Here is a 25,471-nt window from a genome sequence, read left to right as displayed (position 1 = left end):
AAGGGTCACAGATGCGCCTCACCTGTTCCCCCACCCCCTGTCTGGCAGTACACGCCCACACCCCCAGCAGCTGTGCCCCTTTCTTTTGGCATAGTGTCTTACAGCCGGAGCATGCTCTGAGCCCCCAATCCTGCTGCGACTGCCTGGGGCACATGTGTCTGTGCATGGGGCTGCAGCCCCATCTCTGGCCCTGGAGCAGGAAGCAGGGATGTTTCCAGCCCCCAGGTCCCTGTGCGGCCCAAGGCTCTTCCCTGGGCTGTGATGGTTTCTATAGATACAGACGTTGACTCAGCCTGCCCCTCCTCTAGCTGAGTCAGTCCCCAGGCCCTGTGGGGTGGCCGCCCTGTGAGGGCCCTTGGGTTCCTTCTGCTCCCTGACACAGCCTGCCTGCTGTCCACACCCCTGTGCCTGGCTTTCTGGAGCCCATCTGAGTGCCACCCCAGGACAACGTTGCAGCTGGTGGGGTCCAGAGCAGGCAGGCTGAACTGGCACCTTCCCAGGAAGCCTGGCCCAGCCTGGCACACCTGCGCAGGTAATGACTGTAGCCCAGGAGGGCCCTGGGCCCCTCCTGTCAGGCCCAGCTGCCGGGGTTACTGCAGGATCGTGCTGGGGGAGGCCGGGGTGTCTGAGCTAATTAGATTTCTTAGATTTCAATGCTCCCCTAATCCTGTTAGCCCAGCTGTAATTGTAACTACTTGAAGGTTTCAGCCGTGGCAGGCTGTTGAGGACAGACGGTGTGGGGACTCCACTCTGCCCCAGCCCCAGCTTAGACAGCCGGCTGGGGACTGGGGACTCCCTTCCCAGTTCTCTGGGGTGGGAACCTGAGTGATAAGTCTTAGCATTGCGGACTGTCAGAGCAGGCAGAACCCTTAGAGATCATCTGGCTCAAACCCTTCAATGTACAGATGGGGAAACCGAGGCCTGCAGAGAGGCAGGGATTTGGGTCTGACTTGGTGATCTTTGTCCCTGGAGACTTCAGGGAAGGTCTGGAATTGCCCGGGGGCTAGTGAATCCTCCAGAGAGGTCTTCCTCTCGAGATAGGGGCTGGAGGGGATTCATTTGTCCTGAAGCCCCTCCCCAGTTGGCATTCCCTATCCTCTCTCTCACACACGCGCACACACACACACACACACACGCGTGCACGCGCACACACACGTGCCTGTGTTCCTCACAGATATGCTGTTACGTCTGCTGGCCAGGGTTTCTGCTGAGGACTCCGGCCTACCTCTCCTAGGGCTCCCAGACATGGGGGCTTTCTCCCTCCTACCCCACCAGTCTTTCCCAGATTCTTGATCTATTGGAGGGTCCAATTCAATGCAGGTTATTGCTTTGCCAGAAAATGGCAAAGCTATTCTGATGGGGGGGTGGGGTGTGTTAAAATACAACCTTTTCGTACTTTCAATGGCTCTTCCAAAATTATTTTTTGATGTCTGGCTTAAACGGAAACGACACCTACTCCCTATCCTTTCTCCTGCCCTACCCCTCTTCTCCTTTCCCAACATGCCAGTCATCCACCCACAGAGGTTGGCGCTTGTGGGGGGTGGGGATGTGACGCCTTCAGAACCCCTGCCCAGGAGGTTCCCACCCAGCAGTCACATGCTGTCCTTCTCTGTTCTGGAGCAGCAGGAGAGATGTTGGAAACCTCCTTCTACTGATAAGCATGTAGTATAGAATTGGGGTCCCATAGGCGTTACCTGGTCTGACCGTTCCTTTTCTAGCCCAGGAAACCCAACTGCAGAAAGAAATGATTGGCCGTATCCAAGGGCAGCAGCGAATTAGTGACAGAGCCAGGCCTGGAACCCCGTCTCTCTAGCCCATTAGTTCATTAAACATTTATTGAGCACGTACTGTTGGCGAGGCGCAGCCCCGTTAGCCACCTTTCAGAGGTCATAAATAAATACTGTTCCATCTTTGACTTTGAAGGGCCAGCTGAACCTGGGGAGGCCAAGGTTCATTTCTGAGCTCTCAGGATAACGAATAAGGATGGGGTGTTTTCAGCAGTATCCCAGATCCTGCGCAGCTGGGGGAGGATCGGCATTAGAGCCCCAACCTAGCAGCATATTTCTTGAAAGGTACATAGTAGGTCAGTTGCACTGCAAATTTGAGGGAAGTAAAACAGAAACCATCCAGGGAGGGTGCAGGGTTTCCCATCTGCCCAGACCTGTTTAGCCCAAGAAGATGGGTGGCTTCCTCTGCCAGTCCGCCACCCCCGCCCAGGCCTCCTTGAGCTGACTTTTATTTTTTGCAGGGCTGAGGGCCTGCTGTCTTGTTCCTGCTCTCACTTCCTCTGTGGATGGAAAAGCTGGGAGGGAGCTCTGGCTCCACCCTGGGAGTCACCTGTGTCAGGCCCAGGTGAGAGCACATGAGGAAGAGCATGCAGGCTCAGGACGGGCCGAGAGAGAAGATGCCAGGTGCCGGGACCTTGCCCAGTCGACTCCCACCCTGCCCCCTGGTAGACCTTGGCCAAAACCGGGAAACCTAGCGCACAGCTCCAACCAGCCCTCACTCTGGCTGAGGGACAAATGAGGCATGGAGACCTCTGGGGAAGGGTCCTGAAACTGTTACTTGGCATTTGCGAGTGGGAAGGGCCCTTCAAGGGTCTCCCCCCAACCTTCTTGTTTTGCAAATGGAGAAACCCAGAGCCCAGAGTGGTGAAGGGCCTGGCCACAGGTCGCAGAGAGAAGGCTCTTCTGCACCAGAGGTGTCATCGAGGGGCCCTGAATGGTCTGGGTGGGGAGGGGTGGAATTTTCTATCCATGTCATACTTTGTTGCTCCCGCTGTTGCTTACATCTTTAAGGCAACTCACCAAAGTCTACTATAAATATCACAATAGCCAGCATTTCTTGGGCAGTGAATTTGTTTTAGGCTCTTCTTAGATTGCCTAGGGTTGACTCCCAGCTCCATCCTTGAGGGTCTCCATGACTTGGGACGAGTTATGTTTAACTTCTCCAACTTTGCTGTCCACATCTGCAAAACAGGCTTATTAAGAGTATAAAAATAACCTATGGCCGTCCCTATAGGTTAAGAAGGTGGAGTAGATACAGTGCCTGGCAGACCGTAGGCGGTCTGGAAATGGTAGCCTCAGTCATTGTCGTGAGCAATGCTCCCACGACGCCTGGGGCAGCTGTCAGCATTGCGTGACTTACAGATGAGGAGATTCAGATCAGTGGGTTGCCCAAGGTCACGGGGTACCTCTGGACCAACCAAAGCTGGGCCTGGGATGCAGGCTTCCTGACCCTCCGCCCCCTGTGGGTGTCCACAGCCTCCCCTTTGTAGCAGGAAGGGCGGCGGGTCATCTCTGAGAGACCCCCCATGATAAATTAAAAGCACATTTTGATTCAGCCCACCAGCCAAGCCTATTCCACTTGGAGAGGTGTTCAAGGCTGAGATTTGCGTCTGGGTTCCCACCTGAGAGCCTCCTTCTTCTCCCCTGTAAACTGAGGCTAGTGATAAGAATTCCTCCTTCTCAGGCTCTTTCCGTGTGGAGAGAAGCAGAGCGCAGAGGGACTGGGCCTTGTCAACCATCAACTATTGTGCAGAGTCGCTGTGAACAGCCACTGACTGTGGGCCTTCAGGCCAGTCACAGACCCCTCTGAGCCTCAGTTTCATCATCTGAAAATCATGAGCTGAGACCACATCAAGGTTTCCCAAAGTGGGTTCTCGAGAACACCAGTCCACAAAAGGAAAGACAACAGAGCATACTTTCCCTCTCCGGGGAGACTGCCAACCCTTTGCCTCACCCAGATTCCCAAACTACAGGACACTCCTCCCACCTCCCTTTTTTATGCAGAATAACTATTGAAGATAGCAGTGGAATTTCTGGGGAAATGCCAGGCTAGAGGGTCCCTTCCAGCTCTGGCATCTACGGCTCGGTCCAGGGGATGGTCTCCTGCTAAGAACCATCTCCCAGGGAGACTGCTCAAGGTGGGGAGGACGGGGACAACTTCCCTGTGGACAGAAATCCCTCCCACCTTGTGTTCTTGGCAGTTCTACCTGACTTCTACCCCTCTCAAGCCTGTAGGTCTCTGTCACTTTCCCTCGCCTCCTTTTCTGTTTTTGTTACCAGACCACAAATCTGTTTGTGGTTGGACAGTCCCCAGAGCAAGGTCAGCTTGGCAGAGGGGTGGGACCTCTGCCATGTCCCTGGAGATGGGCCTCAAAGGCTTGCCGGCTGTCAGAGCAGGAAGGGCCTTGGACCTGCCGGCTGGGGCTGTGAGCCCCCGAACCTGCATTCACACTTTTGCAGGCATGTGTGTTTCTGGAGAGATGGTCCACGGCTTTATTCAGAGCCGTAAATCAATTTGGATGCCTGAAAGCAGTGTAGGAGCCATGGCCTTCACCCAAGGGTCTGAAATTTCCCTGGCCCTTGAGTGGAACAGAACTGTTATGCTGTCTTTCCCCACCTCCTGCCCACAAACAGTTCCATTCCTACTCATTTGTGTCACCTCCCTAGCCCTGGGGGCATCTGTGTTTACAACTGCTGCTTCCAATCCAGCTTGAGGTTGTGCTGATGAGGAAGCCGAGGCCAAGGGAGGGGAAGGGTTCTGACCGAGGTCACTAACAGTGGTAGGCCTCTGGGACATAAGACCTGGCGCAGGACTGGGTGCCCCAGGGGATGGCCTCTGTGCCACTGGCCTCACTTCTGAAACCATTCAGTCTCATTCTCTATGAGGTGTACCAGAGTGCCGGATTCAATGTCCCCAGAAAGAACTAGGGATTAGGGGGAAGGGAGGAAGTTTCCACCCATTCCCTCTTCTAGGAAGGCTGGGCAGGACTGGTTTAGGGCTTTCCTCCTCTAGGTCAGGAGGCCAGTTTCAACCCTGCTGGCTGCACTGCCTGTTTATCCCGCCCGCTCCCTCCCTCACTGGCTCGGGTTAGTGTTTCCTGTTCACTGTCGTTTACATACAGAGGAGCACTGGTATCTTCAGAAGGCCTTGCTGGTGTGAATTAGTTGTGAGCCCTTAGCTGAGGGGGTCACACTGCCATCAGGCAGCCCAGGGCCCTGGGGAGAGCTCTGGCAGGCCCACTCTGTGACTGGAGGAGTCACTTTGCCTCCCTGGCTCACAGTCCTCATGTCCCTCACCTTCTGGGATTCAGAGGCTGGCAGGGAGTGGGTCAGGGGACTCCTGGGCTGTCAGCCTCCCTGCCTGGTTTGCTTGGCCCCCCTGGGCTCCAGGACCCCCGTGTGCTTCCGATCCTGGGAAAAGAGAGGAAATCTCAGGCGTGATTTCTTGCCTGGTGTATGGTGACGGGGCTGTGGCCGTGAAAGGAGCTTCCGTGAAGCTGTGGGTTCAGTATTGATTAATTTCCTGCAAAAGGACGGCTTTCTGATTCCTCCGCCCCAGCCCGGGTTGACACCTTCATTCTCGTTTGTGCTTCATCTGCAGGGCTGATCCCTTTAGCAGAAGGAGGGGAGTTGGTTTAGGGGTTGGAATCCTTGTGGGCCCCAGAATTCCCAGAGCCTTCTGCCTTGTGAATGGCCTCCTTCCTAGCCAGCTCCCTAGAGGTGCCTGGGCCAGCGTGATTGCCCTCCCAAGGGCTCCGGATGCTACTCTTCCTGGTGTTCACGGGACCTTTGATTCTCAAGAGAGCCTAGCGGCCACCTCATCTGATGCCTATTACACAGATGACTTCTGCCTTTTCTGTAGCATCCCCACAGAGCACCTTCCGTGGGGGCTTACATGCCCCCAGGGACAGGCTGCTCCCCGCCTCCCAGCAGCTCCCTCCACCTAGGAAGTTCCACCTTATATGGAGCCTGGAAGTATACCTCCCCCTAGTTCTCATCTCAGGACCATACAGAATATGGTGAATTTAGTTCCCAGGAGCTCCATTCCATACTTGACATGAGGGCTATATCCTCAGAGACTTCTCTCTAGGCTGAGTCTAAGGCTGTAGTGGGCAGAGTGGGCTTCCTGGAGGAGGTGGCCTTCTTCTATCCCCTCATTATCTCTGCCTCTGGTAAGAGCTTGGGCAGCTTGGAGACCTCAGGCCTGACCTGGAAACAGTCTAACCTAGGTCGCAAGCCATGGAAGTAGGCTGAGGAGGCCCCAGCAGGGGTCTGAGGGGAAGAAAGTGGCCTGGCATCTGCTTTTAAGGGAGGGTCAGACATGCCAGATGGTTCGAGAAGGCTGTCTATCTTCCTAGCCTCTCCCAGCATGCTCACCTTCCACTGGAACTGGGGCCCCTTGCTAGAGGCTAGCCAGGGGGCTGTTAGTAGCACTCCCTCCCTGTCTGCCTCCACGGGCCTCCTTGCTGAGCCGCTCCCTGCCTGGCTCTGCTCCCTGCTGCTCTGTCTGGGAACATCCTGCCTAAGTGTCCTGAGGCCCCAGAGGCCTGAGGTGTCTGCGAAGAGCACTGGATTTGGATTCGGAACTTCCGGAACTGCCTCCTGTGGACAGCATCCCCGGGGCTGTTGTAGGAGTCAGAGGGGAAGGCCAGCACTTTGCATGCTGTACACTGTCACGGCATCAGGGAGTGTAATGCTTTATTACCATGTGCAGTGATGATAATATCAGCACAGAAAGGCCTTGGAGATCATCCAGGCCAACCCCCTCACTTAGTTGCTGAGTCTGACCCCAGAGGGGACAGAGGCCTCCCCAAGGTCATAGGGCAAGTCCATGGAAGCTGGAGCTAAAATCTAGGTGTCTGGACTATCGGCCAGTGCCCAGCCTCGTCCCTTTGCTGGAGTGAGACACAGGGAGAGGTCCCGCTTTGACTGTGGCGAAATGGCGCCTGGCTCTCCTGGGACTTATCCTCTTCATCTCACAGAGCTCCTGGGCCTTATGCCTCCAGCTGTGCTCACCAGAACCCTGGGGCCTGGGGGGCCGGCAGGTGTTCCCCGGGGTCTCCATGAGACAGCTGGCTCCCCCAGCCTGGGCCCCCGTCTGGGGCTGCTGCCCTCCAGCAGGGCCCTCCCCTTCACTTCCTGCTCTGACAGGGCTGCCCTGCACCCTGCCAGCTGTCGCCTTGGGTGGAAACAGGGTCTCCAGGACCCCGCCGGGGACCCCTTGCCCCGGTGTCTGGCCTAGCTGATTGCAGGATGTTAACCTGGCCCGGGACCATGGGGTGAATTTGTGGCCCTCGTTTCAACCTGGTTTGACACCTCCCAGAGCTCTGAAGACCCGAAGATGCCCAGGCTTCTGGTGCAGGAGGGACCTGGGCAGCCAGCGTATCTTATCCCCTTGTTTTGTCATTTCGAGTTGATTCCGACTCCTAGCGACCCTGTGTACAGCAGAGAGGAACCCTGCCCAGGCTTTTTGCGGCATCCTTTCACCTTCCGGCGCTACTTCAGACAACACTTTGCTGCTATTCATAGGGTTTTTGTGGCCAGTTTTTTTGGAAGTGGGTGGCCAGGCCCTTCTTCCTAGTCTGTCTTAGTCTAGAAGCTCCGCTGAAACCTGTCCACCATGGGTGACCCTGCTGGTATTTGAAATACAGGTGGCATAGCTTTCAGCGTCACAGCAGCACGCAGTTGCCACAGCGTGACAGTCAACAGCAAGGCGGTGTGGTTCCCTGACCCGGAGATGAACCCGAGCAGTGGCGGCGAGAGTGCCAAATCTTAACCGCTAGGCCCCAGGGCTGGCATCTCATCCCCTTCTCATTCCCATTTCCTGGATTAGGGAACTGAGGCCCAGAGAGGGAAAGGAGCTGGTTGGGTGCAGAACCAGCAACATGCTAACTCCTCCTGCCCTAGCCAGCCTGGCCTCCTTCCATCCCCTGCTCCCGTGGCTGGTTCCTTGGGCTCCCCAGGCTTAGTGGGTATGGAATAGTGACATTGGTAATGAATAGCACCCGCCGCCTTTCCTTTAGGGCCCTTCCAGGCTGTCAGGCCAGGCCCTGCTACCCTTCCAGGTCTGGGGAAGGGAGATACACTGGGAGGGCAGCACGCTTCCTGCTGAAGGGTCCTCGTGCCAATCTGAGAACCAGGTCTCCTGGCTGGTCTGGAGCCCCCAGGGTTCTGCCCCTGGGAGAGCAGGGCCTGAGATTCTTCTGTGCCTCTCTTGCCCAGCTCCGCAGTAAAGATGGATGACTTGGTCATTCATCAAGTTTGTTGAGCAACTACTCTGCTCCAGGCACTGTTCCAGGCCCCGGGGATACAGTGATGAACTTGACAGAGGCCCTGCTGCCATTCTCATAGGTGAGGCGGTCAACAAGTCAACAACTTCATGGATGATGTCTTGCTGAGTTATGATAAGTGTTTTGAAGAAAATTCAATCAGGATAAGGTGATATAGGGAGATGGGTGGGGGACTGGGCTTCTTTAGATGGGATGATCAAGGAAAGCTTCTCTGAAGAGGCTGCATTTGAGCAGATACCTCAGGGAGGTCGAAGAGTGAACCCCGTGAGCATTTGGGGAGAAGAGCACTTTAGGCAGAGGGCACAGCATGTGCAAAGGCCTTGTGGCTGAAGTGTGCTTGGCATGTTCTAAGAAAGGCAGGAAGGCCAGTGTGGCTGGATGGAGTGGGAGAGGGAGGGATGTAGGCGAGGAGGTTAGCAAGAGGGTCAGGGACCAGGTCACAGAGGGCCTTGTGGAGCACAGGAAAGGCTTCTGACTTCATGCTCAGCGATTTGGAAGCCTCTGGAGGATTTTAATTATAAGGCCAAGACTACCTGATGTGCCCTTTAAGAAGATCCCTCTGGCTAGTGAGCTGAGAATAGACTAGAGGGGATAAGCATGGGAACAAGGAACCTGCTGGGTGGCTTTTACAGCAACCCAGGTGAGGATGCTGGTGGCATAGACCAGAGTGGGCAGTGGAGGTGGGGAGACAAGGTCAGATCCTGGTTATATTCTGAAGGTTGACAAAGGTTATGCCCAGAAGCCCATTGGGAGTGCCAGCCCACCTCCACAAAGCAGGCTGAGGGATTGGGGCTGGAGAGCTGGTTCAGGTCTCCGAGGCCTGGGGGTCCAAGCACTTTTCCTTTTAGCCTGCCACCCCCTGTGTAGCCATAAGCTATTCTGTCGTAAGGTACCCATCTAACAGTTGGACAAATAGAGGCATGCTGAGGTGTTCCTCGTACCCTAGTCTCCATTTGTAATTGCCATTCTGCATTTGTTCTGCATTGGGATTGTCTCCCACTCATCTCATACACTTTCATATCCTCTGCACTATCATTTTCCAACATGCTATCACCCTCAAGCCCCAGGGCCTTTGCCTATGTTGGCTCCTCCACCCCCACAATTCTATCTGAACTCCTATGCATTCCTCAGAGCCCAGCCCAAAAGCTACCACCTCTGAACTCCCTTCCCTGACACTCTCAGCCACTGGGGATTTCTTCCTCCACTGAAAATTTTCCCGTTCCTCTCCCTCCTGCACTCCACTGCCTGGAATCAACCGGAACTGAGTCTTGGTCTGTGCCTCCCTGCACACCCACTCTTTCCGCTCTGTGTCCTCACAGCCTGGCCCAGGGCCGGCAGAGAGGAGGGAACAAAAACATTTCAGTGTATTCCTGGAGCAGTAGCTAGTTACTATGGAAACAAGGAAGTGTTGCAACTTCCCTAACTTTTGAGGTTGGGGTCACAGAGGGCAGCTCTGTCTGGGCCCCAGGGGATCAACCCAGCATGACCATCCTAGGGTTCTTATTGATTCAGTCACCTTAGGCAGATCCTTTCCCATCCCTGGGCCTCAGTTTACCTGTCAGTGATATGGGGGCATTGGGATTGCTTGGCCGGCTAAGGTGATTTCCAGCTCTAACATTTCATATCCCTGGGCCTCCAGTCCTGCCGTGGAACCACAGGCAGGCCTTTTGCCCTCTTTGGGCCTCAGCTTCTCCATTTTGTTCACGTCTTTCCTCCAGGAAGATGCCTACCTGAGTCAGGCAACTCCGGAATCCCGGAGATTCAGCAGCTGGGCGGCCCTTGATAACTAAACGGGGATTCTCGTGACTTGCAGAGGTGTGGAGAGGGAAGTCTTGCTTCCCAGGGTGGAGGCAAGAGGAGTGGGAAGGTGGGCTGGGGGAAGAAGCCAGGCCAGCTCACTCTGGCCTGAACCTGCACCAGCCCCTGGGTCTCCTTGCCTCACCTTGAGGGGAGCTGAGCCAGTGTTTGTCGGGTAGGCCTTGCCTCCGCTGGGTGCTACCCGCTCCGCATGCTGGTGCTGAGCAGAGGAGTGGGGCGGCAGTCCAGGGCGGCCCGAGGCTGCCCACGGCGGCGGGGCTGAGTGCGTGGGCAGTGCCTTCTCGCTGTGTCTCTTCTCTCTCCCCTTCTGTGCTCAGAAGCTGGCCGTTAGCGGAGCAGAAAACCGCAGCCTGGCTGCCGGCACCCTCAGCAGTCCTGCAGCGCGTGGGCAGGGCCATTCCGGGGGCTCCGCACCAGCCACGCAGGACTCAGACCGGTGAGGCCAAGGGTCCGAGATGCCCAGCGGGGGCCGGACCCAGAGCCGAGTCCCCACCTGCTGTTGGGCTCAGTGGGCAGAGGCCTCAGCCTGGTCACACCCCAGCCCGACTCCTGCCTGGCACTCAGGAGCGGGTTGGCCTTCCCCATCAGGCCCAGCAAGAGAGAGCCCTGGGGTGACAGCGCTCTGGGGCTCTCTGGGCTGCTTGCTCATCTGTGAAACGGGTGGGAGTGCTCCCTGGGCTGCCAGGAGGGGAGGCTGAGGAAGGCGGTTTGTATCCAATAAAAACTCTTGTTAGGGTTGCCAGCTGAAGGCAAGCGTGACCCTCAGCCAGAGGGATGCCCTTGTCAACATCTTTTTTGGGAAACAAAGCTTGAAAGAGCCTTTTAAGAATGGGAGTCTGGTGCTGTGTGTGAGAAGTACCCTCCTCTGTTTCTAAGCAGTTCCCAGCGGCCAGGGACCCATGTGGCCATCTGATGTGCCTTCTCCTGCTGTCCCTGCTCCTGGAGGGTCTAGTGTTGGGCTGAGTAACACTCCCAGGGCAGCACTGGGCACTGGAAGGGGCCCCGGCCAGGACCAGGGGACCCATGTCCCAACTCGACCATGGATCAGCTTTCTGACCTCAGTTGAGGCCCTGGCTCTCTGCCCTGGGTTTCCCCACGTGTGCACTGGGGCCTCTTCTAGCTGGGACTCTCCTGCGCAAGGCTATCTGAGCACTTTTACAGCCGGGCTGGGCGAGGCTCCTTACCCCAGCCCCCGAGATGGACTGTTGTCCATCGCCTCTCCTTGCCTCTCCTCACAGAGTCCTCCCTTCTGTTAACCAGGGCCTTGCTCTCCGTCGACAAGGCTTTGGACTTCATCGTGTGGACAGTGACGTCATGAGTCTCCCAGTCCTCCTTACCTGAGGCCTCAGTTTTGTCATTACCTCTTCCCACCGGGCCCCTACCACCTCTGCAGGTGTCCCCCTCTGCGATCTCCCCCCTGGACTGGCCCCTCCGTGAGGGTCCCGGCTGGGTCATGTTCCTGTATGCCCAGACTGCCTGGAGCAGAAAGGTTCAGTAAAGTCGGACAGCTGAAAGATGAAATGGAAACCCTCAGCCATCCAGAGACTTCCGTTGGCCAGAAAGCCCCATTTTCTCAGCACGTGGGTTTCGCTACGTTCGCTTGTTGGAGTTTTGCTCAGTTCATAGGATTTAAAAAAAAAAATCAACTTTTTAGTAAGCTCTAGGACCAGAACTGGTTTTCTATGCTTTGGGCCAATCCTCATCTTTCAAAACTGGTGCTTTCTGACTTGAGTTTTTGCCGTTTCTTTATTTACCTTGTTTGACGAGCTACTTTTTCTCTTTCGGATTCCATATAGAAAATAATTCCACCTCTCATTTTATTCAGATTTCTCAAGCCAAAAAGGCAGGGTGGTTGGTGAACACTCTGCTTTGGTTGTTCTTTGCTTTGTTGTGTTTTTACCTTTGTGTGTTAGATTTTATCTGCCTTTTCTGCCTGCCTGAACCCCGGCCTCCGACCCCCCGTCTTCCCAGTGCTCACTCAGTGGCATTGTGTCCACTAGGACCACCGTGTGTGATAGTGCACATTGCACACTGCACAACTTGGGGGTACTCACGCTGTAGTCCCCATAGACTATACATTTATTAAATAAGCTTCTGGTGGATGGTGGTGAAGTGTTTTGAGGAAGGGGAGCCTTGTTCTAATTCTTGTGAAGCCACCATAAGGACTAGGAGTGGGACTGCCACTGGCCCACTGCCCCTGCTGAAACTTGGGAGTCCACCTTGACTCCTCCCCAGGACTGCAGCCTGTGACATTGGGTTTCCGTGTCCCCACTGCCCTCCCCAGAGCGTAGCCTGTGGGATTACTAGTCAGGGCACTGGCGCCTCCAGACTCCACCTTCTGAATGTTTCCGAAGCCATCCCTCTCTCCTCCCCCATGCAGCAGCTTCTCCCTCAGGTGGCTACCTCTAGCTTCCCTGCTCCTATTCTCCCTCCATTGGACCACCAGCATGACCTTAATATAAGGCACCTCTGCCCTCTTACCTCCTCCACTCCATACTCTTGGCTCCCTACCACCTACAGCCTGGCACTCAGGGCCCTTCGTTCTCTGGCCCCATCTGAACTTTCACTTGTGTATGCTTTGCACATTCTCTTCTCCACTCTGTCTGCCTGGTGAACTCCTGGGCATCCTGCAAAGCCCTGTTCAAGCCTTGGCTTGTCCTTGTGCACCAGCCAGATCAAGTAGGTTGATCCCCCACCTTTGCCCCAGTTCCCCAGTGCTGTTTTCTGACAACATTGCAGCCCTCATCTGGCAGGGTCCCAGCTACCTTCAGGGTACCCAGCCGCAGGCACACTCTGACTCCCTGACACCCAGCACCATGCTTGGCTTCTAGCAAACATTCCAAAATGCTTGCTGAATATGTGAATGAATAAATGATGGCTGCACTTTACACAGAGCTGGTTGGCGTTGTGGTTTGGAAATACATATATATATTTTCATTCTAGGTGGGTACCTTGGAAGTGACTTGCACACTTTGCTTGAGAAAGCTTGAATAACTTTGGTCTTGGTTAGAGTCACAGCTGCCCCTTGGCCCCTTCTTTTGCCCTCCCCCTCTCCAGTTAGAGCCAGGGAAGTGGCTGGGCCAGGCTGGGCTCCCAGGAGCACCTCCCGGCCCGGGTTGCTTGCCAAAGCTGCCAGGGTCTGAGGCCACCTGGGAGTCAGCTGTGCCTGCGTTGCCGCCCTCCTCGCTTGGCTTCCTGGGAGAATTGGCTCAGTAGCAGCCTGGCCAGGCCACAGGGCCTGTTGGGCAAGACTCCCAGGGCAGGCAAGGGGCTGGAGGCTGGTGCACGGCCTATGCACCAGGCAAGTCTGCGGGCAAATGGGCTGCAGCTTGCCACAGTGCTGGGGAAGGCGGGGGAGGGCCGCCCTTCTGTTGGGTAAACACGGCATTCAGGCCTGCCTAGGCACATCCCTGCGCTATATCGGTTAGAGGCGCGGGACGGCATTTCACCGAGCAGGGAGTTGCCAGGTGTCAGCCAGAGGGTGACAGGGCAGGACACTTGAGAGTCTCCACAGACCTTGCTTGGAACTCGGCCCCTCCAGTCTTTGCCAGAAGCAGAGCAGAGGCTGCAGGAGTTGAGGGGGGGGGAGTGCCCAGGCCAGCCTGACTGCTAGCCCTCCCATCCCTGACAACCTTTTCTCTACCTCAATGTGGGTAGCTCCCCGCGACCTGAGAAGGGTGGGCTGGCCATGAGCAGGTGAATTTGCTAAGCCAGGACTGAGATCAGAGCTTCTGTTTAGCTGTCCCCACTGCAAATGCCTTTCAGTCCTCACTCACCCGGGGCAAAGCTCATATCCTTAGGAACGCCCACTGTGCACCAGGCCTGGTTCTTTGGAGTCTCGAGATCGCCACAACAGCCCTCAGAAGTGGATGTGCTGTGCCCGTTGTACCCAGGACAAAGCTGGAGCTCAGAGGGGTGAATTGCCTCAGGTCCCACAGCTACTAAGGGGAATCTGGTGTCTTTCCCCCTACATACGGCCCTTTCTCGATTTTTCTTTTTAAATCCATGCCTGTTGGTGCAAGTGAGTAACCGTATGGGCATGGTTGCCAGCCTCTGCCTCTGACTGGAGAGCCCGGGCAGTGCCTGGGCAGGTGCCTCACTGGGGGAGGGGGACGAGAGGCCGCGGAGCCCAGAGCAGCTGGCGGAGTTCATTGCCACGGAGGAGGGCATCTCTGTGGTCTGTGGCTGGAACGTCGGCATGTTGGGTCATTCTCCCCTCACACAACTGGAGCCGAATGGGCCCACTTCAGTGGAGGAAAATGTCCACCATGGCACTTGTGTAAGCACAGATTGAGGGCCACAGCATTGACAGAGAAATTGAGATGTCACCCGTGAACCCAGCACCGCAGGTGGGAGCGTCCACTCACTTGCTTTGTCTGAGATGAACTTGGCTGAGGGTGTTTCTTGTCTTCTCTGATTTCCTTTCAGCTGTTTTTGGCCCAGTGCTATTGGAGTCCCTGCCTTATTGCCGAGGAGACAGCGGACCCCTCTCCCTGGGCCCTGAAAACCTAGGGCTTAGGAAACCTAGGACTTGCGATGTTGGATCAGGGTCAGGTAGAAATAGAGGGTGCTGGGCCCGTGGGCACTTGGAGTGCCTGCTGTGTGATCCCCAAAGGTGGAGTCCCATGCAGGGCATGTTGGCCGGATGTGTCTCCATCTGTAAATGAGGATAGCCCCCTGGCTTTGGAGGGCTGCTGTGTGTCATGCCCATAGGCTGCACCTGGAATGGGGTACCAACTGGCCCTTCCCAGGACAGGGGCCAGACCTACCTGCTCCTTTGTACCCCGCCCCCACCCTGCCACCTGCTCCCATGCGCATGTGTCCGTCTATGTGTGTGTGCATGAGTTCCTGGCTTTTGGAAGGGAGGGGACAGGTTGCAGAGAGATGCGATGAGCCCGAGTGTAATTTTATTTCTGTGGCTCTCCTTTCAAGCTGTCACGGTAAATCTATTTTACTTGTCACTTTGTAAATCATTATGCAGGATTAAGCCTTTTACCAGCTTTTAAGGCTTCTGCAGCCATCGACAACCCCACCTCTTCCCCATCCTGCCTTCTGAACGTCCCTCGCTGCTCTGGGCACTGGCCCTACCACTCTTTCCTCGGGTGTGGGCGGTTAGAATGAAAGTGGGGACCTGGGAGACTGCTTGCCCATCATTGAGTTTAGCCCACCCATTTTACCAAGGGGAAAACAAGCTTAGGAGGGGCAGGGACGCCCAGGCCCAGTGCCCGGGATGTTCATTTTTTTCTGACGCCCCTGAAGCAGTGGGGAGGGAAGCTGCTGACAGTACTATGGGGCACTGGAGTTGGAGGGTTTTTCCTCATCCCTCTTGGGGGCCTGGAGTGTCCCCTAACCCTGCAACAATGGCTGTGGCCAGATTGCTCTAGACCCACAGAGGGCTCCAGCTTGGAAGAGGTTTTGAAGGGAGGCGGGGTCAGGGTGGGCTGCTCACATGTGCTTGGAGCCAGAGAAGGACCTTCTGCCCCCTCCCCGGGGTGCAGGGCCAGGGACACAAGCTGGCGTGACAGGGAGCTAGAGGTGGGGGTGTGGTCAGAGGCCCCCACACTGGGATGTGGGATCCCGTTTATTTATTTCTCTAGAAACCCATGCCCTTCTCCAGAGAAGGCTTCAGGATGCAGGAACAATGAAACCATTCGCTGAGATGTTCCGAGTTCCAGGCAGTGGCCAGGGTCTGCTAGGCCAAGAGCCAGCAGTGTGCAGTGGTGCATTTCCCATCGCCAGCCCATCTGGAGAGGCCTGCTCAGAAAAATAGGAAACAAAAAGGCGCCCACCCACGAGGCTGACACACATTTCGGGAGCTGAGGCTTGTGGGGCGCCTGATTTGAGAGGACCAGGGTTGTATGTGCCTGGGGCCACACTGCCCTACCAAGCCCTGCCAGGTGGGGCTCAGCCCTGTTTCTCACTGCCTTTTTCCCAGGGTAGATTGGCCTTCCCCCCAGGCCAGGGGATCCCTTCTTGTCGCTCAGGTTCCAGTACTTTCTCCTGCCTGTCTGCTGGTAGAGGCTCCAGCCTCGGAGGCCAACATTCACCCAACCCGCTTCCACCACTGCCCCACCCACACCTCCTTTGTCTTGAAACCTGACAGATTAAACACTGCTGCAATTTCAGTCCAGCTGGAGCCAGGACCCTGTGCTTGGCACGGCGAGGGCTCCCTATGGAGAACTAGCACCTGCAGCCTCCTGCTTCCTCCTTCGAAGCCCCCACCATGCTGGGTGGCAACTGCCTATTTCCCATTTCTAAACTTAAGCTCCTTCTAGAAGGCCAGATCCTTGTCTCCTGTATCCCCTGGCCCTGGGCAGGGGAGTGGGCAAGGTGGGGTATAGGGACACAAGCTAAGGCAGTATTTCTTGAGTAGAAGGATGGCCAAACAAAAATCCTGAGTGCCTGACTTCAACACAGGTCACAGTCTAAATTGGAAACTAAGCCTCGGCTACTTGGCAGAATAGGAAGGATACATACTGAAAGTGCCCGAGACATCGGCTGAGAGGTTCCCAGGGGAACTCGAAACAAGTGAGAGAGGAGAATGTGCTAGAGTGGTCAGGGAGAGCCTCCCGGAGGAGGGGGCATTTAAGGGCGCTGTTGAAGCTGGAGGGGCTTTAGCTAGAAGCAGGCAAGCAGGAGGGGGAGGAAGGGCGGATAAAGGAAGGGAGTGTGCATGCCCGGGGAGCGGGGAGCTGAGCCAGGGCCCACGTCTTCAGGGGAGTCACCAACGTGGCTAAGTCTCCACGGAGGCCTGGGACCCCAGAAAGCAGGCAGGGTTAGGAGGGGACACGTATCCTAGAGGCGAGGGAGGAAGGGCAGGGACAGAGCAGTGTTTTAGGAGATTATCAGGCGGCAGGGAGCTGCTTGGATTGGAGGGAGAGCGTGGAGCCCTGCTGGTTACACAGGTGAGGGGCGTCCCTCAGGTGCACGTCAGGACTAACTGGCGTGTGCTCAGTGGGAGGAGCTGTGGGGCGGGGCCTGGGGCCGGCCCCTCCTCCAACCCGGGCTGCATGCTGAGGGAGGTGGAAGCAGCCTGGGGTTCTGAAGGTCTGGGTGCAGGCTTGGCCCGGCTACTCCCTTACCGGGTGAGGTGGCCCTGAGCCTCTGTCCTCAACCTGCAAGATGGGGAGATCTAACAACCCCACCCAGTCTGTCTGCCAGGCTGCCGTGAGGAGTAAATGAGGCTCAGGGAGGGGAAGGACTTTGTGAGCTGACATTGTCTGTCAGGTTTCATCCCATTCCAGAAAATCAGTGGCTGAGGGGAGTGGCCATTTCATGACTGCTGGCCTCCCTTGGTTCTCCAGCTTGGAGGCAGCCTGGCATCTAGGTTTCATTACCAACAAGCCATGTGACCTTGGACCAGTCACTTCCTCCCGGCAGGCCTCAGCTTTCTCCTCCGTAAAGAGGTCCATCATGGTAATCGCTGCCTCTTTGGGTGCTCAGTGTTGCAGCAAATGTGTGCCACAGCCACCGTCGCTGTGTTCCCTGCTAGGAGACCGAGGCTTGAGCGTCCCTCTGTGGGCAGGACTCCACATTGCCTGGCTAGCTCGGTTGTCACGGCAGCATCGTGATGCCTCCTTGTAAGCCTTGCAACCTCCACCAAGATGTTCTGGTGCGTGCCTCTTGGTCTCTGTTGCTTTCTAGGTCCATTTTGCATTTATTTGCACTTCCTGACCACTCCCTGGAGACCCCTTGTTAGACCAGTGGGTAAGAAGCCTTTATTAGACCCCGGTTATCCCCCCACAAGCCTTGCACCGGGCCTGTGCCTTTAAGTGATTGATGCTCGTGGCTGTTTAGAAATCCCAATACCAGCTGGCAGAGGGGTGGTCAGGTAGCTGGCTTTTCTGTAAGATGTGTTTTTTTTAGAACAGATTTTGTTTCTGATAAGAGAGCCCTTGAGAGAGTGAAGAGACCGGGTACCGGAAACAGCACCCCCAAAGCCGTTTGACTATGATGCAGGCAGTTGAAGGGCTGTGCGACCAGCCAATAGGAGAAAGGCTCCTGGGGGCTCACTTTACGATGGGGGAAACTGAGGCTCAGAGGGCAAAAGGGATCATCCTGAAGCCACCCAGCAAGAGTGACTGGGTGGCGGGTCCAAGCTTCAGGTAATAATAATAGTGACGATTATTTTATTATTCTTTACCACCACCCACACCATCATCAGGAGCCGTGTTAGGGTCTCAGTGGTGTGCCAGGTAGTTTATGTGCGTTGTCTCCTTTAATTCTCCAAAGAACCCTAGGAGGAAGGGACTGTTTTTATCCTTGTTGAACACACATGCACGAATGGAGTGGTGCCCAGAGACATGAAGGCCACAAAGCCAGAACGTGTCGGCGGCATGATTTTAACAAGACTCTCGAAGTCTACAACCTTCTCTCCTGCTGCCCTCGTCGACCCCCTCACATGCCCCTGGACACTTCTTCAGGGCCTCTCCCTGGGCCAGCCCCCATGAAGCGGTGTGAAGACATCTTCCTCTTTCTAGGAGGTGTGGGTGCAGAGGACTTTCTGTTTGGGGAGATAAAAGAGCCCGTTTGGGATGATTTTTATCAGCTTGAGCAAGCTGGTTTGACTTACAGGAAGAAGCCAATTTGCATTTTGGGAAAGAGCTGAGTGTCAAGGCCGCAGTGAGCACTGGGTGGATTTATAAATAAACAGTCGACCGAGGGCATTGTGTGTCCCCAGCTGTACAATGCTGGGCTCATACTGACACCACGGACCCGTTCCGCACGTCACAACTGCCCTTTGGACAGAAAGGCCCTAATTGAGTAAGAGCATGCTGCTAGAAGCGCCGAGGAGCCCGTCCTCCGACCTGGCTTCCCGGGCGCAGGCGAGCTGGGTGAGTCCGGCTGCAGCCGGGCCTGTTTACTGTGGCTGCTGGCATTGCGTGCCAGGTGCACGGCCCGCCGGCAATGACACGTGGGCGACTCAGACGGCTGTGAGTGCCGGGGCCAGGTAGCCTCTGCTCTCCCAGCAGCCGGGAGGGAGGTGCTAGAACCAGGTTCCAGGCATGTGGGCTGGTTGTACAGTGGTTACCTGACCACCTCCAGAGCTGGGTCCAAACCCCTGCTCGGCCACTAGCCGTCAGTCCTCTGGCTGTCTGGAGACGGAAATCCTTTGCCCATGAAATGGGCGGTATTTCCTTCCAGGTTATGTTGAGACTTAAGTGAGGTGCAGTCCACAGTAGATTTGTCAGTCATCCCTGCCCTGCCGTGGGATAACTGGGTGATTTGGAGCAAGTCCAAGGCCTTTCTGGACCTCGCTTTCCTCTATCAGAAAGTGATGGCACTGGATGCTGGTCAGGGGCCTGGGACCCTCGGGCCAGAGGGGGCTGCTCCTGCCCCACAGAGTCCAGGAGCCCCGATTCTCGGATCAGCCAGGATTCATATCCACACTTTCCACCTGTAGGACCCCAGGCATTCTGACTTCCCCTCTCAGCACCTCAGTTTTCATGGGGATAATGGGGGTTGTTAGGAGGAAATGTGACATAGTATGGTTAGTGGTTAGCATAGAGCGGGGCACATGGTAAATGCTTGTAAATAAATGATATCTGAAATATTTATTTCAGAAAAAATCTATTTTCAAATCAGAACACTATCTATGAAGTCAAATATTCTGATTTAATTCCAGATAATACTAAACAACAATAATAACTATAATACCAATGGTAAGAAGACCACCCTTACAAGGCCCATCTGTTGCCCCCCGAGCTTCCAGAAGTTCTGCAGTAAACCTTGTTCATGGCCACCCCGCTTAGCTGCACTTAACCAGTTCTCGCCTGGCCCTTCAGCCTTTCCAGCATCCAGCTCACCTCTCTGCTCAGATAAGGATCATCGGTCTTTCTTATCTGACTGCTCTGAGGGCAGACGTGCTGCTTCCCCTGTCCCCTCATCATGTCTGTTGCCTCGGGCCTGGAATGCACCTCACACATCCTGCTGCATGTCCACCCAGAGAGACCACCCGGACCCCTGCCCCCCGCGAGGTGCCCAGTTATTCTACAGGGTCTGGTGGGTCTGTTTTCCTCAGAGTCCAGTCTCCGTTGTTCCAAGCCTTTTGAGGATCCACCTCTCATGGCCACCTGGGGTCCCTGCACCTCGATCCTTGTGGTCAGTTTGAACCCCAGCAGATAGCAGCTCTAAAGGTGCCTTGGGTTTGTACTGTGCGTGGTCACTTAGCGAGACGTCTACTTTGGTTGCTGAAACTGTCGTCCTCTGAGGTCCCTGTGAGACAGGTGGGGCCACAGGCTTTTCACCCCAATTTTGTAGGGAGGTAATTGGGCAGAACTTGGTGCAGTTAGTTACATGCTCTGCTTAAGTGGCAAGACTGGGGTTTGAACCCGGCTCCTGGCCTGACCTCAAGCCCTCAACTTCCTGCTGGCCCTGCTGCCTCTGAGGGTTCCTGGAGAAAGCTGAAGGTGGAGGATGGGTTGGGAGAAGAGGGGCAGGAGAAGAGTCCTGATGGACAAATGTTTGCCCAAGGAGCTAGAAGGGAGAGGGCTTCACAGAACCTCTAGTGTGGTGGTCAGGGGTGGGAAGAGGAGAATCAGCCCTCTTTCCTTGAGAACCTTCTTGAGAACTTCTTGACTCGAAACACTGCCTTCAGGGATTGATGGAAACGGGCTCGGTCAGTCCCTGCTCTCAGACTCATGCAGTCGTTCCACACCTGGTGTGGATGCCTGCAGGGGAGCAGCACTCTGCTGGGCTCTGGGCTATGATGTGACCAGAACAGATAAGATCCCTGTCTGCAGGGAGCCAGAGGGGAAAACAGGTCAACCAGCCCATCAGGGTCCCCTTTATGAACTATGATAAGTGCTAAGAAAGAAAGAAGTCAGTTGCCGGATGGAGAATACCAAAGGGAGTATGGGGGGCCTTGAGGCAAGCAGGCCTTTCTGCAGAGGGCCATGAGATGATGGGGGAGGTGGGGGAGGAGAGAACCTGAGGGCAGAGGGAACAGCCTGTGCAAAAGAGGCCCTGAGACTGGAAAGAGCTTGGCGTGTTCTAGAAACTGAAAGGAGTCTCGTGTGGCTGGGGCCAAGTGGCCTGAGATGAGTTGGGCACCATCCACATCTTCCTTCTCATCTTGAGTCTTCCACTTGCCCCCAAAGAGCCAGCAGAGCTGCCAGGCCCGGTGTGGGCACGGGCCCAAATCTGCTTGTGGGTTCCAGAAGGGGTCAGCTCCCTGCCCTAGCCGAGGGGAGATGACAGATGACATCAATGGCTTTTTCTGCCTCCCTCCGACGCCTCCATCTTTGCAGCATGAATGGGCGGCCTGGCCTGAGTGCTTGCTCTGTCCCCTGGCTCATCTCTCCATGAAGCCACGATTGCCACTCTTCTCCCCCTGCTATTTCAGCCACCCTCCTGCTGTCCTGAAGGGAGGAGAAGACAGAGGGGTGGAAGGGCTGTCACCAAGGGTCAAGACAAGCCCAGGTTCTCCCACCTGAGGTCAGCCCTGGCCCCAAAACCTTTCTCTCTTTACTTTGGTCCTTGCTCAAAAACTCTGGGAGCAAGCTGCCTGGAATGAAATGTGAAGAACTCGAGATAATAATAAAATCAATTGGACTGTTTCCCCAGTAATTCTAGAGACTGATGCATCATTAATGTTGGTAATACAGTGCCTGTCAGATCACAAACTTCTCAATAAATGTGCAGCTGGCAAGCTCTGATAGAAACTGGAGGCAAGCAGAGAATGAGATTTGGGGCCTTTGATATATGGGGTGTCAGCGGTGTGGGGAAGTTTTTATCAATTCCTGTCACTTTGGGCTTTTGTGCTCACTACATATGTGGTCTTCATGGTACCTCTCTGCGGGCTGCCTGGATGCTAACTGCCCCCCAGTAGTGTGAGAAGGCAGAGGAACTGAGGGGCCTCAACATGTGGCCTGGAGCCCTCCAGGGGGCCTCATTACCAAGAGCTTGCAGGCGACACGGGCCGGGGGGATGGGCAAAGCCACAGCCCTTTGGACCTGACCCCACGGTCACTCAGCCACTCCACGGCATTTACTGCGTCCTTGCTGCGTCCAGGACACCACTGGGCCCTGCCCTTGGGGGCTCCAGGGGCTTTGATGGAAGCCTAGGGCTTAGGGACAGGCAGTGGTCAAGTGGTCATTTCTCCCTGGGGGTCAAGGGTCAGAAGGAAAGTGGAAGCAGTGCCTGAGCTGATTGGCAGCGTCTACCAGGTGGACAAGGGAGGAAGCCTATTAGACAGGGGCACTCACAGGCCCAGGAGCGTGATGCACCCGGAGTTTATGGGGGAGCGAGGAGTTTGACAAGGCTAGGACTCCAGCAGCATTGGAGAGAAGGTGGAAGCTCCCTGGAGGCAGCGTAGTGTGGTGGTTAGTGCGTGCGCTCTGAGTCACGCTGTTGGAGCTCCCGTGCTTACCAGCTGGGCCACCTCGGAGAATTCACTCAACTACTCTGTGCCTCATTTTCTTCATCCATGAAATGGGGGTATAGTAGTAGAACCCCCTTCCTTGGAGGTATCTTTTGTGCATAATGAATTAATGCATTGCAAGCACCTGACCAACACCGGCATTACTTTTGCACAATTATCTCAGTTAACCCTCCAGTAACCTGAGAGCTATGCAAATGAGATTCAGAGAGGTGAAGTCGGGCATCCACATTACACAGCCAGTAGGAAGCAGAGCAGGGATTTGAGCCCCGCTGCTGCTGAAGCTGGGGCCGGGTACAGTGGGCCTCCGGTGCCTGGAGGGAGGAGGTGGCGTGGAGACAGGGCCAGCGCCTGTCAGAGGCCTGGGCCTGTGAGGTCACTGGCGTTAGCGAGAGGTCGGTTAGCAGAGTGGGCAGTGGGTGGCTCAGGCTTCATTCGTTGGCAGCCTCTGGGGTGGAGAAACTCTGAGCCTCGGGAGTTGAGTGTGGGGCGTTGGAGTTGGCTCTGGGGTTTGGCTGGAGGAGGTCGGCTCCGCCTGGCAGAGGAGCCCAATGGGAACCATTTGTTAGCAAATCCCAGCAGCAGGTTGGGGTTCAAATGCTCCTGGCTGCCCCCTGCCGGGGAGCAGGCCCTGAGAGCCAGGAAGGCCTATAGCCTCCTTGACACCACACCAGAGCCACAGCCCCGCTGCTGGGGACCCGCCCTGAGGCCCTGGGAGTTGGGTGTGCCAGTGCTGGGAGGCCAGTGCTCCTGCGGTTCCCCTGGGCACAGGGGTCCCCCCCAGTCTGCCTTTAATGTGTTCCTCCTTCCCATGGCTTCACAGGAACCCCAGGATTTACTCACTGGGTCTGCATCTGTGTTTGCTTTGAAAGGAAGACCTGGCTGTGAGGTCCCTGGGGCCTCAGGAAAGAGGAATCAATCTTGTTAGCCTGGGTGTGGAAAAGACAGCGGGACCTGCGTGCACGTCCATCAAGGAGCCATGGCGTCGGGGCCCAGGTCTGCCCCAGGCTCCCTCTTCGCTTCTTGGAGCCTCCATGACCCCTGTGGGCCCTCCTGGTGCTGAGCCTGGGACGCTGGCACTTGTTCTATGTTGGGGAGGATGGCTGGTCCTGCATTTTGCAGGTGACTTGCCTGGGAAGAGTCTCTCTCCGTACCCTCCTCCCCCCACTCCCGCCATGTGGCTTGGGCTTGGAGGAAGGGTCCCATCCCACCTGGAGAAAGCTCAGGCCCTGGGGAGTGGGGGTGAGTGAGGTGCTGAGAGAAGCTGCTAGGTGAGTAGCTGCAGGTGCCTTAGAGGGAGGAGCATGTGGCCCTCTTTTCACTCCCTGGACGGCCTGGTCCCTGAGGCAGGCAGGAGCATGGGTGCTGGCTGGTCCTACCCTGTGTGGGTCCCACCACCATTGCTTATATGACCTGAACAAATTCTCAGCCCCTCTGAACATCACTTTCCTTATCACCAAAATGGGGGTCCTCGTGCCTACCTGGTTGGAGGTGTGGTGAGCCATGCTCCGTGATGCTCAGAATACATCTGCTGTTGAGGGCCAACTCTGTACCAGGCTCTGGGTGACTGGTCCTGGCCTGACCCCAGGAGCTCAGATCCACGCTAGGGAACAAGACAGGCCAGCATTCCTACAGCGGAAGTGTCTAGGGGCCCCTGATGAGAGCCCTGCCATGTGGAGCAGCTCTGGTCAGCCTGCTGGGGAAGGGCATTCAGGGAGGGCCTCCCACAGGAGGTGACCTTCGAGCTGCACTCCAAAGGATGAGTCAGGGAAGGCTCAGCAGAAAAGGGGCAGTGGAGGGCTTCAGGCCTGGGTGGGTGGGAGGCATGGCCAAGGAGCTCAGCGGGGCCTGATCCCATCCCAGAGGGCCTTAAATGCCATCCATGCCTTAGAGTTTATCCTTGACGCAAGGTCAACGGGAAGAGATTTTGGGTGAGGAGTGGCATAGCCAGATATGATGTATAGCACGATCCTTGTGCTGGCTGCTTGGAGGGTGCTTTCACAGGGGCCCTGAGGAGTCCTGCCACTGTCCAGGGGGAGGGCACGAAGCCCAGCGCTGGCCGGGGGCTGGGCATGGGAGCAGGGGGCGTGGCAGTGCTGCATAGGCGGTGGCTGGTGGCTGGTGGGGGCATTGGGTGCTGTGGGACCCAAGGGAAGTGAGTTCCGAGTACTGGGGGTCGTGCTCTCAGCTCTCGGGGCTTCTGCACACAGAACCCAGGCGCTTGTTTAACCGTGCGATCCAGGCCTCACCTCAGCATATCTGGGCAGGTGCATCTAGAAAGCTGGTTGAGAACCACAGGTCTGATGAGGAGCACAGAGGCTGGGACTCCGAGGGGTCCCGAGAGGACAGGAGCCGCTGGAGGAAAAGGGTGGGGCTGACTGCAGACTGCAGAATCTTGAAGGGAGACGTGGAGGTGCTGCGGGGGTGGACGTGGCCAGAGAGAAGAGAGAAGAGGACCAAATTCTTACCTTGAGAGTTAATTCAGCAAGTGGTTGCAGAGCACCCTTCCTGTGCCAGCCCGGCAGGGAACCAGGGCAAGGTCCTGGCCCTGGGGAGCTACTGACTGTCTAATGGAGGAGGGCACAGAGCCCTGGCAAAGTGCTGAGCTCACTCTGCTGAAGAAGGAGGCAACTGAGTCAGTCCTCTGGGATGAGTGGGAAATTCCCAGGCCAAGAGGTGCGGGAAGGGCATCTGAGGCAGTGGGAAGAGCACCTGCAAAGGCTCAGAGTACCAGAGGGATATTGTCAGAGGGGCACAGCCCTTCAAGTGAGGCCAGCAGGCATGGACTTTGTTCCTGTCTAGGGGCCGCAGGTCAGCCAGGCCTCCCCAGTCAGAGAAGAAAGACGAGAGGCTGCTGGATCCTGTGAGGCCTGAGATCTTCATCTCCATGGACGTTTGGGATTAATGGGGAGGTCATTGCTTACCAGGTGCTGCCGAGGAGAGTGACCGAGCAAAGTACCGGCCCTCTGACAGCCTGCATGTTTCTTCTTGGCATGGCCGCGTTCCCGGGAGCTGTGGGATCAGAGAAATGCCTGTTTGTCCAGAGGGAGGAGCCGCGTCCCGGCAGGCGACTGGCACCTGCCTCTCCGGTGTTAAAGTCCATCTGGGTAAACCAGGGCAGGGAGGCAAGGAGGAAGGGAGGGGGGTGGCCAGGTGACGGACATCCTGGCAGGTGTGCCCTGTCAGCCCACATGAAG

General features: G+C 56.2%; 1 protein-coding gene and 1 pseudogene across 5 annotated transcripts in view; both read left to right on the top strand.

The window, feature by feature from the left end:
- The window catches only part of ZMIZ1 (zinc finger MIZ-type containing 1), a 236,979-nt gene that overhangs the window by 5,254 nt on the left and 206,254 nt on the right, over positions 1–25,471 (top strand). The window lies entirely within an intron of this gene.
- LOC147916805 (uncharacterized) lies at positions 8,273–9,897 on the top strand (annotated as a pseudogene).

The sequence above is a fragment of the Ceratotherium simum genome, chromosome 6, assembly GCF_057802395.1.
Source record: "Ceratotherium simum simum isolate JZ-2026a chromosome 6, ASM5780239v1, whole genome shotgun sequence".
NCBI classification, from domain to species: Eukaryota; Metazoa; Chordata; class Mammalia; order Perissodactyla; family Rhinocerotidae; genus Ceratotherium; species Ceratotherium simum.
This window is presented reverse-complemented; position numbering and strand designations above follow the sequence as displayed.